General features: G+C 41.4%; 1 long non-coding RNA gene across 1 annotated transcript; it reads right to left on the bottom strand.

The window, feature by feature from the left end:
• Positions 1-3,961: 3,961 nt before the first annotated feature.
• Positions 3,962-14,621, bottom strand: LOC105471564 (uncharacterized). Its single transcript, XR_981216.2, has 3 exons — positions 14,474-14,621; positions 13,905-14,008; positions 3,962-4,222 (listed from the first exon to the last, which is right to left on the bottom strand). It is a non-coding gene; the product is annotated as an uncharacterized lncRNA (long non-coding RNA).
• Between the last annotated feature and the right edge of the window lie 1,068 nt (positions 14,622-15,689).

Below are 15,689 nucleotides of genomic sequence, written 5' to 3'. Positions count from 1 at the left end.
TGCTCAGTGCTAAAAATGTCTGAGCCTTTGGAGAACAGCTGGGCAGAAAGCGATCTTGTTCAATTTCAGCACATTTTCCCCCAAGTATTAGGCTGTCCGAACTCAGCCCACATCAAAGCATCCCAGGCACCCAGTGCTGGGACAGACCTGTCATGAAAACACAGCCTATCAAACTCGAGCAAGCAGAATGCACAATAAAACCCCTTTAAACTTGTCCAACTCTCTGTCTGAAGGAGCAAGGACTTTGAAGCACAAAAATAGCTACTTTAAACAGATAATTCCTTTGAGGTGCTTTTTTCATAAATATATAAAAGAATGTTGCTGTGCTTGCAAAATAATGTATATTGATAAGGCTCTGGGAGCATTAGAAATGATTTATGATCTCTTGGCTACCAATATCACTGTTGCCTAAGGGACAGCTTCTCCTAAGAATTTGCAGAATTGTTCTCCACGCTGTCAAGTCAGCTCTCATTAAAGTATGTCTTATTTGTGGCTTGTGATTTGTATTAATTTGGAGGTATGTCATTTAGGATGTTTGGGGATTCAAGTAACTAAAAATTAAAAATGAATTCAACTGGCTTAAACAATAAGAACACTTCTTTTATCAAATAACAAGAATCTCAGAAGTAGGTGGGTTAACCCAGTGATTCAAATGATGTCATCAAGGACCCAAGTTCTTTCCATCTTTCAGTTCTTCCATTCTCATGCTAGGTCCCCTCATGGGCCTAAGATGGCTGCCACAGTCCCACGCATCACAGCCAGATCTAAGAGTATCCAAAAGAAGAAAGCGTGTTCCTGTGAGTTTCTTTTCATCACTGAGAATAAAAAAATCTTTGCAAAAGGCCTATCAGCAGACTGTCTATTGAGTTTTAGTGGCTAGAATTGTATCACATGCCTATGTCTAAGCCAATAAGTAGACAGCAAATAGGATCACAATGTACCTATTAGACTAATTGACATCTATACACAGGGATGGGGATTATCTATGACTGATAAGATGGTGGAGCAGACACCCAAATAAATGTGTCGTATTGTCAACTTAGAAGAAAAGAGAATGGGCTGTTAGGTAGGCGAGCATCTGTGTCTACTACAATCGAGATGCAAGGTAAAATAAGTTTGGTCTAATTGAATTTTTTGACTTAACTATGGTATGTATTTTAAAAAACCCTTATTTACTTTCATTTTTTAATAGGCAGAATGTTATTCTGCTGCCCAGACTGGGGTTCAGTGGCACAATAATAGCGCACTGCAACCTTGAACTCCTGGGCTCAAGAGATCCTCCTGTCTCAGCCTCCTGAGTAGCTAAGACTTCAGGCATGCACCACCATGCCTGGCTAATTTGTTTTTATTTTTATTTTTGTAGAGACGGGGTCTCATGTTGCCCAGGCTGGTCTCAAACTCCTGGGCTCAAGTGATCCTCCTGCCTTGGCCTCCCAAAGTGTTGCAACTACAAGTGTGAGCCACCATGCTAAGCCAAAACACTTTCAGATTGTAACTGGCTGTTGAAAATTATTCTATATTAGTTCACTTTCCCCACTACTGTTTAAACTGGAATGACACCTTTGGTGTGTCTATACCTGATGACACTCACCTTTCCCCACCATTTGAAACTCCTCTTTTATTTCCATCCTCGGGATCTTAGAAGTAAGCCTCCCGCACCTGTGTTTGTACAATGCTGTCTGCCTACCCACAGATGATTGGAGCTGAGGTGTACAGCAGACCTTAGCTAGACCAATCAGCTTCTTTCTCTGAGAATTTCAAATTGGGGGCAACTCTGGTTTCATCAGTCTTCATGTGCTTGGGTCTATAACATAACCTCTAGAATTGCGGGGCAGCAGTTTTTCTGCCATTTGGGACATGAAGGAAAAACTAGTGTAAGGGAAAGTAAAAAAGAAAAAGATACACAGTGAGAAGTTTCTACAAGTTTTGGCTCCATAAGACACTTTGAACTACCCCTTCACCACACACAGGCACGTGGGCTTGTGTACATGCACACACACACACCTCCAAATCCATATGCAAGCCAGCTTGAGGCAGCTTATGTTACTTGCAACCAATCAGTCCTAACCAAAAAGGAACACAGTGTCCCTTTTCAGAGATGATTGAGGATCTTGCAGAACGCTAGGGTCACCCTGAAGAACTGCCAGTTCTCATTTCCTTTGTGCATAGAAAACTGAAGACAATGAGTCATACTTGTCATAAATTCACCCCAGACCTTGCTACAGAGGTTGCCTTTGTTTAAAGCTTCACTATTACTTTGGTTTCTAATACTTTTTACTCTTTTTTCTAAAAGTATTCAACAAAACATTCAACAGTGAAAATAATAAATAACTGTGTATTATGTGAATGGGAGGTGTTGTGTCCTCCAGGGGCAGGCAATGGGACTAATATCTATTGAGTTCCAACAATTTGCTTTGCATGTATTTTTTACTTTAATCCTTATCACATACAATCTACTAGTAATAACAAAATGAGGCCATGCCTGGTGGCTCATGCCTGTAATCCCAGCACTTTGGGAGGCCAAGGCGGGTGGATCACTTGAGATCAGGAGTTTGAGACCAGCCTGGCCAATATGGTGAAACCTGGTCTCTACACAAAATAAAAAATTAGCTGGGCGTGGTGGTGGGGACCTATAATCCCAGCTTCTCGGGAGGCTGAGGCAGGAGAACCACTTGAACCCGGGAGGTGGAAGTTCCAGTAAGCTGAGATCTTGCCACTGCACTCCAGCTTGGGAGACACAGCGAGACTCCATCTCAAAAAACAATGTGTGTGTTTTTTGAGATGATAACAAAACCATTTCACCAGTGTAGAAGCTGAGTCTCAGAGAAGCATTTTGTTAAGGTCACACAGCTAGAAAGCCACAGAAGATTTTAAGCCCAGGTCTCAGGAGAATCAAAGTTGATGATGCTTTCACTATTCCACATTGTTAAACAGAAAAAAAAAAGTGCTTTGATTAACCATCCTGTTAGATAGACTCTGATTAACTGACATCTCACTCTGGCTATTTTTATTCTCACAATATAGGGTATTCTCTACCATCAGGGAAAGAAACAGAGATAGGGAGAATGACCTTCTAGCACCAGATCTATTAAGGATATTTCTGCATTTTTAAAATTTCTAAATGAAGCATTGCTACCTCTGATAAAAACAGAGGATAACATTTTTTAACATGTGGAAGAAAGAAATGCCAGGGAAGACTAAATGAGGGGCACAAGATGCTTAAACACAGAAGCATCTTGTAGCCATCCCTTCTCACTGTCTTAGTAGGTGTACATTCTCAAGCTGTTGATTTTTCTTGACTAATTAAAGACGATCGGAGTTTTAGAGTTTGGCTTTATTTTTGTTTCTCCATCTTTCACATATTCCAACTCACACACTGCTGCTGCCAATTAGCAAGAACGTTGGAGAAGAGTTAGTCCTGGCTGTAACCAGGCTGGATACAAACCTGTCACAATGAGATTAGGGAGATTCAGGCAAAAGCATTTACCTTAATGTGTTTCATTCCTAGCAAAACAATCATGCAAATGTTTTAAGTCAAACTTTCCAAAACAGACACAGCCATGCAAAGCTGTCCATGTGAAACAGGTTGCGAGTCAGAACCACCATTTTTATCTTTCACTGCTGTTCTGTAGGCCAGTTAACTCTTCTCTACCCATTGAATGTTTTCTTTGTTTTTAGATTTATTTTTTAAAAAACCACCCAGCTGAACTGTTACATTACAAAGAAATGTTATACTTTTGCTTTTAATACATTCCAACATTACAGGAATGAAATGCAGAAATGGAAATTTGGGTTTGAGTTTTTCATACTGTCAGTAGCCCTTCCTGTAAACCTTGCCAATGTCAAGAATGTCTTAAAAAGTGTAAACTACAGGAAAACTCCAATTAGCCAAAATGCCCTGGGTATGGGAGATTCCAGGTTATCTCAGAGTTAACCAGACTTTACACTTCAACCCTTGCCATTGAAAATCTCTGAAAAGCATGAGTTGAGTTTCCTGCCTTAAAAAGCACAGTTTACTCTAAATGCAATTTAATGTTTGCCTGATAGTTGAGGGTCAGGGTGGACCTCAGGCTAAATATTCTGGACCCCAATTCTCATTGTCCAGAAAAAGCAAAACAAAAGGAAATGGGAGATTGGGTAGAATTTGTACTCAACCGTAGGACATGTTTTTGAAGTTCTTGAAATGAGCCTTTTCCTTCTGGTATTTTGCTCCTTTCTGCTTCTATAGAGAAAGAGAAAAAAAGTCTGCTAAACCAGGAGTTTTGCCTATATAAATTCCAATGAAATCAAGATGTTATGATATTTGAATTTTTTCATTTAATCTTTATGAAAGAGATGACTGAGGTGTTGGCCATCAGGAATTGGGAGCCATCCTCTTCCACCTGGTCTTGGGTCTAGTACAGGGAGGCTTGGAAAAGTGAGTTGCCTTAGCCACACCCTACCTTTCACTACCCTTCCCCCACCCCCCACCACCAGAGAACAGAATGGCAAGGGTCGTGCATTTGGTTATTTCTTCTCAGATCATTTGTCAGTCTCTAGACCAAGGTTCTTCATCTTTGGCATTACTGACATTTTGGGTTGGGTAATTATTTGTTGTAGGAAGCTGTATTAGGGTTATCCAGAGGGACAGAACTAATAGGATAGATGTTTATATAAAAGGGAGTTTATTTTTTAAAATTATTTATTTATTTATTTATTTATTTTTTGAGACAGAGTCTCGCTCTGTCGCCCAGGCTGGAGTGCAGTGGCATGATCTCAGTTCACTGCAAGCTCCGCCTCCCAGGTTCACACCAATCTCCTGCCTCAGCCTCCCGAGTAGCTGGGACTACAGGTGCCCGCCACCACGCCTGGCTAATTTTTTTTTTTTTTTGTATTTTTAGAAAAGATGGGGTTTCACCCTGTTAACCAGAATGGTCTGGATCTCCTGACCTCATGATCCACCCACCTTGGCCTCCCAAAGTGCTGGGATTACAGGTGTGAGCCACGGCACCCAGCCAAGGGGAGTTTATTAAGGAATATTGACTCACACAATCACAAGGTGAGGTCCCACAATAGGTCGCCTGCAAGCTGAGGAACAAGGAAGCCAGTCTGAGTCCCAGAACCTCAAAAGTAGGGAAGCCAAGAGTACAGCCTTCAGTTGGTGGTCAAAGGTCCAAGAGTCCCCAAAGCTTGGAGTCTGATGTTCAAGGGCAGGAAGTGTCCAGCACAGGAGAAAGGTGTAGGCTGGGAGATTCAGCCAGTCTAGTCTGTTCACATTCTTCTGCCTTTTATTCTGGCCGCACTGGCAGCTGATTAGATTGTGCCCACCCACATTGAGGGTGAGTCTGACTTTCCCCATCCACCGACTCAAATGTTTATCTCCTTTGACAACACCCTCACAGACACATGCAGGAACAATCCTTTGCATCCTTCAATCCAATCAAGGTGACAGTTGATATTAACCATCACATGGGCTGTTCTGCACACAGTAGGATGTTCCTGCTAGATGCCAGCAGCACTCCCCTCACCTCCTCAGTTGTGACAACCAAAAATGACTCCAGACATTGCCAAATATTCCCTGAGAGGCAAAATTGCCCCTGGTTGAGAATTACTGGTCTAGACGGAGGCACAATTATTCTTTTTCTCCCCCACTTGTCAAGATTATGAGTTTTCTTGACTTTGGCAAGTAATTTCATAACATATTTCCTGTACTATTTCATGGAAAAACAAAAATAATTCTCTGATGAAAGTGTATTTTGACTTGAATTGTATGAGGCAGGCCTTGTTAAAATACAACTGCAGGTTCTGCATTGTTTACTCCTCTAAATTTCCCTTGAGGTCATTGTCATTATGGACCTCAAGCCACCCCTAGCCACAGCCTCTTATGTTGTACGTCTTCAATTTCATTTTTGCATCTATCTCAGAAATACTTTCACTACTGTTGCTGCTTCCTAAAGGCTTAATAGATTTTTCACCCACTGGGTTCTTTTAAACCCATTATTCTTTCTCTCCAGTGGATTGGGTTAAGTTTAAATTCCATGTTCTTAAAGAATACTTTGTATATTTTAAACATTTGCTAAATTAGTTGAATTCAGGCAGTTAGTTCTAGATGCCTGATTTTAAGGGTAAGTATTTCTGCTGTAGAAAGAGTAGAAGTTAAATTTTTGTGGAGAGCAGATTAGGAGAGTTACCTACATATGTTGATTTTCAAATTTCAAACAATTAATATTTCATATATTATAATGTATTTATGTACAATTTTCCAGGTTCATCAGATTTTTTGTGTATGTTATTTTTACTTAGATGGTAAAGAATAGAACACAGAACAATAGGTGCTCTCTGACTGTATAAAAAATTTTTGTTTACCTAGGTAAAGCCTAAAATATAACAATTAAGGCTGGGTGTGGTGGCTCATGCCTGTAATCCCAGCATTTTGGGAGGCCGAGGCAGGCAGATCACTTGTGGTCAGGAGTTTGAGACCAGCCTGACCAACATGGAGAAACCCCGTCTCTACTAAAAATACAAAATTAGTCAGGCGTAGTGGCGCATGCCTGTAATCCCAGCTACTCGGGAAAGCTGAGGCAGGAGAATCACTTGAATCCGTGAGGTGGAGGTTGTGGTGAACTGAGATCACACCATTGCACTCCAGCCTGGGCAACAAGAGCAAAACTCCATTTAAAAAAAAAAAAAAAAAATCCTTGTTTACATAAATTTAAAATAGCATGTATTTTTCTGATATGAAAGTAACACCCTCACATGAAGTTCACTGGAAATACAAAAAGTGAAATGATGAAAAAGTACTTGTGATATTATCACCCAGAGATTGCCACTATTAACATTTAGAAAATGTTTCCTTTCGGTCTTTCTTTCCTTTTACAAAACTGAGACCACCCTAAGTTTAGAACTCTTTATTCTGATTTTTGAAATAATAGTGAGCACAGATACAAATATAACTAGTGTATTTAAACTGCCCCACCCTGTAGGACTTTAGGTGATTTCCAGTTCACCATTATATGTTTAGTGCTGCAGTGAAAGTATACATAAATCTTTGCACACATGCCTGAGCAGCACTTTCAGCTAAAACTTGAAAAGACAAATACAGGGTCAAAAGGTATGAATTTCTAAGACTCAATCCATATTGCCGAATTACCTCGGGAAAGCTATGCCCATTTTCAGTCTTTCTTTATTGGCAATTTTCTTGAAGGGCCTCCATCTTGTTCTGTCAACCTACAGGCCTGTGAGACATTTCCCGCGAGACATTCTTCAGATATGTCAATGTCAATGTAATAAGATACATCTTAAGATATCTGTCAACAGCCTCCCTGGACCCATCTCAAGCCATCTGTCAATGGCAACTCTAATATATTTTGGGAAGATGCTGATGCAGTTGCCAAAAAAAAGTTTGCAATGGAATCAGATTGTCCAATCACTTAAGTTGCAGAATTGAACTGTGTTAATGACATGTGACAATTTTATCACAATATCCAGAGACTCCATGCTAGGAATATGTCATTTTTTGTTTGTTTGTTTGTTTTTTTCTTTTTGAGACAGATTCTCACTCTGTCACCCAGGCTGGAATGCAGGGGTGCAGTGGTGTGATCTCAGCTCACTGCAACCTCTGCCTCCTGGGTTCAAGTGATTATCCTGCCTCAGCCTCCTGAGTAGCTGGAATTATAGGCACACGCCATCACTCCCAGCTAACTTTCATATTTTTAGTAGAGATGGGGTTTCACCATGTTGGTCAGGCTGGTCTCGAACTCCTGACCTCGTGATCTGCCCACCTCAGCCTCCCAAAGTCATGTCCTTGTAAATTTAAGGGCAGGCTGCAGGACGGGGAATGGGAATTATCTTTCATGTGCATTCTGCAGAACTCACACAATCCCAGCCATGTCGCAAACTTGGCAGCAAGAATTGACTGCCAACCCTTAGCTCCAGTCAAGACTAGGGAGAAAAACACTACTTAGATACAGGACTAGATGACTTAGAAAGGTAGATTAGTATAATCTGACTATAACACATGCAACTGTTACTTTGCTGTGGGTTTGAATTTCGTGCCACCAAATTATCTCTAACCAAGACAAGTATGGTGTTCCCAGGAAATGGAAAGGATCAGCTTTCTTACACTATAGAAAGCACTTTCATAAGTATATAAAAGTACTTTTCTTTCTTCCTTTTTTTTTCAAATGGAGTCTCCCCCTGTCCACAGGCTGGAGTGCAGTGGCACCATCTTGGGTCACTGAAGCCTCCATCTCCTGGATTCAAGAGATTTTCATGCCTCAGCCTCCCAAGTAACCTAGAGTACAGGCACATGCCACCACGCCCAACTAATTTTTGTATTTTTACTAGACATGGGGTTTCACCATGTTGGCCAGGCTGGTCTCGAACTCCTGACCTCAAGTGATACACCTGCCTCAGCCTCCCAAAATGCTGGGATTATAGGCGTGAGCCACCACACCCAGCCCATAAGTGTTTTTTCATTACTGTTTTTTACTGTTATCATAGCTTTATTATTGTTCTGAGCTGACTCTGAAACCCAGAATCTAAAATATCTGGGAACTAATTCATTTTATTTTTTTATTTTTTTTTATTTTTATTTTTATTTTTTATTTTTTATTTTTTTTTAATTTATTTATTATTATTATACTTTAAGTTGTAGGGTACATGTGCATAACGTGCAGGTTTGTTACATATGTATACTTGTGCCATGTTGGTGTGCTGCACCCATCAACTCGTCATTTACATCAGGTATAACTCCCAATGCAATCCCTCCCCCTCCCCCCTCCCCATGATAGGCCCCTGTGTGTGATGTTCCCCTTCCCGAGTCCAAGTGATCTCATTGTTCAGTTCCCACCTATGAGTGAGAACATGCAGTGTTTGGTTTTCTGTTCTTGTGATAGTTTGCTAAGAATGATGGTTTCCAGCTGCATCCATGTCCCTACAAAGGACACAAACTCATCCTTTTTGATGGCTGCATAGTATTCCATGGTGTATATGTGCCACATTTTCTTAATCCAATCTGTCACTGATGGACATTTGGGTTGATTCCAAGTCTTTGGTATTGTGAATAGTGCTGCAATAAACATACGTGTGCATGTGTCTTTATAGCAGCATAATTTATAATCCTTTGGGCATAGTGTTGGAAGTTCTGGCTAGGGCAATTAGGCAAGAGAAAGAAATCAAGGGTATTCAGTTAGGAAAAGAAGAAGTCAAATTGTCCCTGTTTGCAGATGACATGATTGTATATTTAGAAAACCCCATTGTCTCAGCCCAAAATCTCCTTAAGCTGATAAGCAACTTCAGCAAAGTCTCAGGATACAAAATTAATGTGCAAAAATCACAAGCATTCTTATACACCAGTAACAGACAAACAGAGAGCCAAATCAGGAATGAACTTCCATTCACAATTGCTTCAAAGAGAATCAAATACCTAGGAATCCAACTTACAAGGGATGTAAAGGACCTCTTCAAGGAGAACTACAAACCACTGCTCAGTGAAATCAAAGAGGACACAAACAAATGGAAGAACATACCATGCTCATGGATAGGAAGAATCAATATCGTGAAAATGGCCATACTGCCCAAGGTAATTTATAGATTCAATGCCATCCCCATCAAGCTACCAATGAGTTTCTTCACAGAATTGGAAAAAACTGCTTTAAAGTTCATATGGAACCAAAAAAGAGCCCGCATCTCCAAGGCAATCCTAAGTCAAAAGAACAAAGCTGGAGGCATCACGCTACCTGACTTCAAACTATACTACAAGGCTACAGTAACCAAAACAGCATGGTACTGGTACCAAAACAGAGATATAGACCAATGGAACAGAACAGAGTCCTCAGAAATAATACCACACATCTACAGCCATCTGATCTTTGACAAACCTGAGAGAAACAAGAAATGGGGAAAGGATTCCCTATTTAATAAATGGTGCTGGGAAAATTGGCTAGCCATAAGTAGAAAGCTGAAACTGGATCCTTTCTTTACTCCTTATATGAAAATTAATTCAAGATGGATTAGAGACTTAAATGTTAGACCTAATACCATAAAAATCCTAGAGGAAAACCTAGGTAGTACCATTCAGGACATAGGCATGGGCAAAGACTTCATGTCTAAAACACCAAAAGCAATGGCAGCAAAAGCCAAAATTGACAAATGGGATCTCATTAAACTAAAGAGCTTCTGCACAGCAAAAGAAACTACCATCACAGTGAACAGGCAACCTACAGAATGGGAGAAAATTTTTGCAATCTACTCAACTGACAAAGGGCTAATATCCAGAACCTACAAAGAACTCAAACAAACTTACAAGAAAAAAACAAACAACCCCATCAAAAAGTGGGCAAAGGATATGAACAGACATTTCTCAAAAGAAGACATTCATACAGCCAACAGACACATGAAAAAATGCTCATCATCACTGGCCATCAGAGAAATGCAAATCAAAACCACAATGAGATACCATCTCACACCAGTTAGAATGGTGATCATTAAAAAGTCAGGAAACAACAGGTGCTGGAGAGGATGTGGAGAAATAGGAACACTTTTACACTGTTGGTGGGATTGTAAACTAGTTCAACCATTATGGAAAACAGTATGGCGATTCCTCAAGGATCTAGAACTTGATGTACCATATGACCCAGCCATCCCATTACTGGGTATATACCCAAAGGATTATAAATTATGCTGCTATAATTCATTTTATTTTGATGCACAAAATTGGTAAGTGTCAGTAATCGCCTGGTTTCATCCCCTTACCAGATCCTCCCTGGCAACTTGACCCTCATCAAGAATCATAAAGCTGGAATTAGCCTTTAGCTTTCAAGGGACTGGTGTATAGTCTAGTCTAAATTTTCAAGTGGCCAGAGTGGTCTCTACCCTCAAATGGATGAAGTGTTCATGGGTTCTCATTGCTCTGAACCACTGGCAAATTGAGTCACTTTCTGAACTGTCACAAACAGTACAAAGTCCCCAGGCATTCAGACTGTTCCTTAGCTCTCTGGACCATATTATCTCCTTGGCATCTCGTCTAAATGCAACACACCACCAAAGTCAGAGCAGACAGAAACCACAAGGAACACATAACAGACAGAAGTCAGGGGCCTACCGCTTTGCCAATGAGGCAGACTGGAAAGGCAGGCCTGACCCAAATTGCTTCTCACTATAAATAGCTTTATTAAGAATGGGTTGTACTTAGCCACACCCATCAGATGAGATCAAAGCATCTTGAATGCATTTCCTGCATGTGGTCTGTTGGGTATAAGAATAACCCAAATTCTTTATGTCCGTACACTGTAGCCAAAATTCACCCAAATGGCATTCTCCTGGAATGGAGACTAGAACCCAGCTTATCCATCTGCATGTGTTCTATGGATTTATTCCTACCCTGAGTGTAGGAATAGAAAGGGGGAATTAGAAACAGACATTTTTAAACACTTCGCCCATTTTATTACATGTAGTTGTCCCAATAATTCTGTAAGCCAGGACTTTTATCTCTTTCACAGAAGAGCAAAATGAGGCTCAGAGAGGGTAAGTATCTCACCCTAAGTCACACAGGAAAGAAATGGCAAGGCCAGGACATGAACGTGAATCAAACTGCCCAGTTTTTTTTTCTTTTTCTTTTTGAGATGGAGTCTCGCTCTGTCACCACTCTACAGTGCAGTGGCGCAATCTCGGCTCACTGCAACCTCCGCCTCCTGGGTTCAAGCAATTCTCCTGCCTCAGCCTCCCGAGTAGCTGGGACTACAGGCACCCGCCACCACATCCAGCTTATTTTTGTATTTTCAGTAGAGATGGGGTTTCACTATGTTGGCCAGGATGGTCTCAATCTTTTGACCTCGTGATCCACCCACCTTGGCCTCCCAAAGTGCTGGGATTACAGGCATAAGCCACGGCGCCGGGCCTCAAACTGCCCAATTTTAAGGTCTCTGTACTCTCCATCATCACATAGCAGGGGATCTCAAGTAGACAAATTTCTTTGAAGACAAACTTCAAATCTAGAAGAGTTAACCAGAATGAGGACTCCAGGGGTTACATCACTTTTTATGAAAAATGAGCATTATAAGGCATGGCATATTGGTTATAAATTTGTGCAATTTTTATGTGTTAATGTCTCTGTCTGAATGAACCTCATTTATCCTATATCAACACAAGTAACTTGTATGTCTTTTTATAGGTTTTTGTTTCGTCTTGAACTCCTAGGGCCTGAGAGCCCTGACCATCTATGTTATACCTAGAATTTAGAATTGTTTTTCCTTTTCTTTCAATCCTGATTTAGTGTGAAATTGAGTCAGGGCAGGCAACTCAAGAGTGTATGATTATTACAGAAACAGGCTGCCCAGTCAGGGCCACATTTCATAGTCCTCTGAATGTAGCTGGGCCCGTGTGGTCATTTCTAGTCCAAGGTAGTTAAGAAAGAGATATATATTCCTTCATGCTTCCTCTTTTCTCTTCCACCTGGTTGCAGAGAACTTTGCAACTAGATGTGGTAGCTCATGCCTGTAATCTCAGCACTCTAGGAGGCCAGGAATTTGAAACCAGTCTCGGCAACATATTGAGACCCTGATCTCCACCAAAAAAAAAAAAAAAAGAAAGAAAGAAAGAAAGAAAAATTAGCCAGGCATGGTGGTGTGCACCTGTGGTCCCAGCTACTCAGGAGGCTGAGGCAAGAGGATCACTTGAGTCTGGGAGGCTGGGGCTGCAGTGAGCCATGATTGCACCACTGCACTCCAGCCTGGGTGACAGAGCAAGATCCTATCTCCAAAACAAAACTCAAATATGCCTCGGAATCAACTGGAAGACTGTTAAAAGGCAGATATTGCTGGGCTCTATCCCCAGGTTTTTCTTCAGTAAATCAGGGACTTGATGATTTGCAAGCCTTACAAGTTCCCAGATGTTGTGGATATACCAATCTGGGCACCACACATTGGGAACCACTGCCCTAGGGCAACACCCTTGTGGAACGCTGACTAGACACCCCTGGAGGTGTTTTAAACCTAATGCCCAAGCTGCAACTAAAACCAATAAAATCAGAATATCTTGGGGATGGGGCTCGTGTATTAGCATAAAGCTCCTCAGGTAATCACAAAATTGAGTTAAAATGGAAAATCACTGGTGTAAGGTGGAGCCTTAAGATTGAAGAAACATTGGTTCTTAAATCACTGAGTAGAGGAAAGCAGCCTGCCTGGAAGAAATGCCCACTTTGGATTGTTACACGAACAGGAAATAAACTTTTACTGGGGTAGGCTGCTGAAATTTTGGAGATGATTTGCTGTTGCAGTTGGCATTATCCTTATTAACACTCTAATGTTGACTGTTAAGAACCAGCTTTCAAACTTTCTCTTGCTTCTCCTTTTAATTCCTGCCTTGTTCTGCTCTGAGAGTATTGATCTGATTGGTTAGATTCTGCGATACTTAGTGGCCCTTATTTTCTAGAGGTGGAACTTAAAACAGATAGAAGGTTATATACCACACACATAATATAGGTATAGCCTGTCTTTTTCTCTCTTTATCCTTGTGGCCAGAATAGCAGGGTAGCTCTAGTTCATTCTCTTCGCTTCTCCCCACCCCTTCACTTTTTCTCTCCTTGGAAACACGTTCCTCCTCCCACCTGGAAGCAGGTTCAGATTTCTTCACTCAGTTTGAAAGGACTTGGGCAGCCACCATTCGGCAAATATTTTAGGCAAAGGTGAGAAGATGCTTTCCCTTTCTTCTCTGATATAGTTAAAAAACAAGAATCAAAACCAAACCACAAAAAACCTGAGCCAATACACATCAGCCAGAGGCAGAGGACAGGGAACTAGAGAGTCGAACAGGTAATACCTGAGAATTGGGCTCGAACCACGACAGGCAAGAAGCAAGAAGTCCACTCTTGCTCAAGTTTGCATTCCGGTTTTTCACCAAAGCTCTAAAAATAAAGTGCTACTTACCGCTCCTATGAAGGCACTGCTGGGAAATGGAGCTAGTCAGCCAAAGGCAGGATTTAGGTGTTGCAGGGTTCTCTGGCCAAATGTCTTCATCGACCCTCCATTAGCTAAAAAGATGGTGTAATTGTGATAACAAACATTTAAAAGGCATGGTGACCAAAAACAGATATGGATGACTTTGTTGAGGAATTAACCCATGTCTGTGTTCACTCTAAGGGAGACTAACATCATGTGAATAAAAAACTAGACAGATTCCCCCCACCGCCCATAAAAATGTCAGGTTTTCGATAGACAGAAATGGAAAAGCTAATGACTCTAAAAGCATATGTTGTAAATTCTGCCTTTTCATGATAAACGTAAAGGGACAACAGTCTCAGTTGAGAATCGGTTTCCTGGCTGACAGCAGTGAACTACCCCTCTCCTGGCCGCTCTTGTTCTTGGAGCTTCCCCTCAACTTTCCCTAGTGGGAAATGGACAACTTTTTTGTTGTGAGAAACAGAAAATCCAACCTAAGATAGTGCTCAAAGAAATCTTATTGAATCATGTACTGACTGTCTGAAATCAGGACTTACTTCAGACATTGATTGATTCGAAGGCTCAAGCACTGTCCACAAGATCCAACATCTCTCTGGTTCTCGTCCTGACTTGACTGAGTTCTCAAACCTGTGTTCCCTCAATAGATGGAAATGGCTACAGCTGCTCCAACCTCATACCTCTCAAGTCAAGCAAGGATCTAGTGAGAGTCTCCTTCCCAGAATTCCCTGCAAAAGTCTCAGTCTCTAATTGGCGCTAATTAAGTCACATAATTATCAATGAACCAATCATTGGAGTCCAAGGAAATGCAATACCTTGATGGGCTTAAACGTAAATCACATGCCCTACTCCTGAGGCAGGGTGAGTCATCCTGGTAGAAAGAAGAAGGGATGGTGGAATTGTCAGAAGAAGGGGGATTAGATTCTGGACAGCCAAAAAGGAACAGGTGTCTGGCATAGTATCCCTGACTTCCAGGGCCAATCCAAGAAAATTCTTCTTTAACTGTTTTCTCCTGAGGGGCAGCTCAGGCGGTACATTTGATTCGCTACATTGAGTTTCCAACTAGCCCCAATAAAAGGGGAAGGATGGAGACAGGAATAAGCCTGAAAAGGGAACAGAATTGAGGGGAGAGCTCTCCTGAGGAGGGAAGAATGAGACTGCAGAGTGGGAACTGTGTCATCCACTCTACACATCATCTTTCCCCTGGCAGAGCAGCCCACCCACACAGGAACTGGATCGCAAGAGCTGGTGATGTTCTCTTTCCGATGGAGACTCACCAGGCAGATGCTTCCTTCCTTGTTTGCCCTGGGCTGCTTCTCTCCTGCCACTCTATTGACACACACATAGATCCTCTTATGATGATGCTCCATGGAAACCAGGGATGGAATGAATCAAAAGTGGTCAGAGGAACCATTGTTCTCCCTTGTAAAATAACTGAACCCTTATTAATCTGTTGCCAGCCTTACATTTCTCCCGGAGAGATCTCCATTGGATGGAGGCTGTAAACAGGAAACTTGAAACCCTCAGTCATCCTTTGTATTACTTATTGTTTGCAGGCAGCTGCAGGGTATTCGCCACCACAGAGCTTATGCCTGGGGTTGAATCCTAGTAGGGAGATGAGCAGTATAGTTTCTAAGACACAACACGCGGAGGAGAAAATACACTTCTTCAAAAGGAAAGCAGAAATAAGGCTCAGAGTTGAGCAAAGACGCATTTTTAAATGGGTGACAGATTTGCAAGGATAGTAAAATAACT

The sequence above is a fragment of the Macaca nemestrina genome, chromosome 12 (genome assembly GCF_043159975.1).
Source record: "Macaca nemestrina isolate mMacNem1 chromosome 12, mMacNem.hap1, whole genome shotgun sequence".
Lineage (NCBI taxonomy): Eukaryota > Metazoa > Chordata > Mammalia > Primates > Cercopithecidae > Macaca > Macaca nemestrina.
This window is presented reverse-complemented; position numbering and strand designations above follow the sequence as displayed.